We start from the raw sequence: 3,461 nt of genomic DNA on the forward strand, positions 1-3,461 counted from the left end.
GACATTTGACACTCACTAGCTGTGTGACCTCAGGCAAGTCACTTAACCCCCATTTTCCTGCAAAAAAAGCATGGGAATCAAATGAAACAGGTTTAGGGAACTCAGGGTTCCAAATTATCTAGGTTTCCCTGTTCCAAAATGGCTTTAACCTCTCATGAACCTTCAATCCCTCCTTCCACCTGAGAAAGAAAATGACACTTCCCAAGCCCACTTGCACTATACAGTCCATTTTAGAGTTGAGGTAACAGACCTAGTAAGGAGACAGTTAGATGGTATTATGGATACAGTCCCAGGCCTAGAACCTGGAAGACTCATCATACATTCAAATGTAGCCTCAGGCACTTACTTGTGGTGTTACCCAAGGCAAGTCACTTAACCCTATTTGCCTCAGTTTCCTCATCTATAAAATGAGCTGGAGAAGGAAATGATAAACTACTCCAGTATCTTTGACAAGAAAATTCCAAAAGCAGTCATGAAGAGTCAGACACAACTGAACAACAGCAATACAAAACCTAGCAAGGTTCTCCAAGGTGATATGGGTAATGATAGAAGCAGGTTTTCTGATACTATATTCAGTATTCTTTGTACCACACTATTCTATTTCACATTTCTACCACCTCATTCAAAACAGAATATTCTATTATTTTATACCTCAAAAGTAAATGTATATTTCAATTAAAATATTAAATCCATCAAAATATGATGCACATCAGGTCAGATAAATTCTGCTTGCAGTTAATAGCCTATTTCAGGTCCACTTGCCAGCTCACACTAAACAAAAATAATTTTCAAACAATGAATATTCCTTTTAGAATATATGTAACTATGAAGTAAGCTGTATCTATTGTACACAAAATGAAACAAAATTTTGGAAATTATCTGTTGCGTTTCCACTTGAATATATCAACCTGTGCCCTTAGCAAATAAGTCAGTTGGATCTTGGAGTCATTGTTGTATTGTCAGTATAGAGCTGCATAACAAGTCATTTTCCCTCTTAGCTGCTGTTTTTTTCTATCTAATAGATTAGTCTTCTATTGATTCTTGTCCCTTGTTTAAACTTCCTATACCATGGGTTTCTAATAAAGAAAGGTATGTAGGAATTAATAATGGGAAATTATTTGTCCATGTTTTTTCAAAAGTCTTTAAGAAATTGACTTGCCAATTCAATAGGTGAAGTATATATGCCTACTTATTTTATTTTTCTCAGCTAGTGATGCTTCAAAAAATGAAACCTATTTGGCAGGAGGCTGACCTACTATAGGTTTATGCTCCCCTTCTATTCAGATATTGAGTCTATTCATCTATTCTTCAACCATTGTCCAGATTTATGAAAATGCAGAATTAGAGAATTCAGGATTTTAATTTTGTTCATTAGCTTGTTTGGTTGGTTGGTTGGTTGGTTTTTAACCCAGGAAGAAACTTAGAGTCCTAGAACTCATCCATATTATTCTCTACCAGTCAATGTAGTGTGCTAGCCTGCAAGTCCCATATATAACATTCTAGCTTTTAACTCTGGCTTTAGTAGATCCCTCATATTTGAACTATAAACCCTCTTCTTTCCTCTGCCTGCTTCCTAAAACCCCAACCTCTGTCCAACACACAGCAGATTTGTCACGTTCTACATGAGGTCTTTCCTAATTCCTCCAATTAGCACTCTCTCCCTCTTGAAATAACTTTGTATGACTTTATATATACATTATACTCACCTGTACAGATGTAGTATTCCCACTAGGCCACACTTCCCTTGACTTGTCCACAATGCCCAGAAATCTCTTCATCTTAGAAAATTATTTCAGCCCTGGGACCCATACCTTGAAATGCCTTCTAACCCTGGGACCTTTCCATTTGAGGGGGACACCTAAGCCAGTCATCTCTTCCTTTCTCACTAGGATGCATCCTCATGGAAATCTCCTCTATGCCCTAGCTCTTAGTACTTTTTCACCTTCCACCACTCTTTGTCACGTTCCTTTTCTTTGCCCCCCCTGTTAGAATATAAACCCCTTGAGGGCAGTGACTAGATGTCTTTTTGCTTATATTTGCATTCCAAGCCATTGGCAAATGCTCAATAAATAGCTTATTGACTATCTGATCAATATAAGATAAATTCCTTAAGAATGGGGAGTTTTTCATTTTTCTTATTGTATCCTTAGCATGTAATATACTATAGAGAAGGGACTTAATATGTCTTTATTGAATTGAATTGCATAGTTCAGGTAAAAGAACAAAAATTTCAAAACACAGAGAGGCAATATTAGAGTTATGAGTATGGTAAGGAAACCTGGATTTTTCTCCTGAGTACTAATTTTAAGGGTGATTGACTGTACTTAGAGTCTTTTCAACAGAGTTTAGCATCTCATTAACAAGAATAATTAGTTAAGTAGGATGCTACCAGATGGAGAGCTGGATTGAGCTCTAACTCCCACCCCCATGTGTAAACTTATGGCAGTATCTTTTTCTTCCGTCAATGGAATGGTGATATATTTCCCTACTTGCCTGCTTAACTTGCCTTTGTCACAAAAAAAATTTCTATGCATTCCACTGGACTAAATACAATATTTCCATAAAGCCACATTCTTCTAGATTTCTCTACCATTCACCTTAAATCTCTTCATCTTAGAAGATCACTTCAGTCTGGAAAATCAAACCTCAGAAATATCGTCTATCCCTGGGTCCCAAGTTCATATTGATTGCTAAAGGCAGAGGGAGAAGTATAACACATAGGCCTCCAACACCCAACATAGAACTCTTCCCTTCACAGGACATCAAATTCACAATATATATCATTAAAAAAAAGCTAAGGATGGATGACTTCAAAAAAAATCTGGGAAGACTTAGATGAACTGTTGCAAAGTGAAGAGTGAAGAACCAGGAAAACGCTGTGCACTGTACAACAATATTGTACAATGATCAACTGTGAATGACTTTGGTATTCTCATAATGATCCAAGACAGTTCTGAAGGACTTGAAATGAAAAAGCACCATCCGCTTCCAGAGAAAGAATTAATAGTCTGAAGGCAAATCTAAGCATACTTTTTTTCTTTATTTATTTTTCTTGTTTGTCGTTTTGTTTTGGTTTTGGTCTGTTTCCTTTTGCAACATGGCTAGTATGGGAATATGTTTTTCATGACTACACATATAAAACTTAGATCAAATCGAATGCCTTCTCAAGGAAAGGGATATAGGGTGGGAGATAATTTGAAACTTAAAATGAATGTTTAAATTGTTTTTTACATGTAATTGGGAAAAATAAAATATAAAAATTTCCAACAATATTAACAACAAAAAACTGTGCACGAACATTCTCTGCTCCAGACTGATCTGTCTGATCATCTTCTATCATTCTTCATGAAGCCTTTGAGCTTGAAGTGCTGGGGGAAATAACAGATTCTTGCTTTCATGACAGGGACTGCTACAGCCCACTTGGAGCTTAGATATCCCTGAGGACTTGCATTGCACAGAAG

Source organism: Dromiciops gliroides, chromosome 6 (genome assembly GCF_019393635.1).
Source record: "Dromiciops gliroides isolate mDroGli1 chromosome 6, mDroGli1.pri, whole genome shotgun sequence".
Taxonomy (NCBI): Eukaryota; Metazoa; Chordata; class Mammalia; order Microbiotheria; family Microbiotheriidae; genus Dromiciops; species Dromiciops gliroides.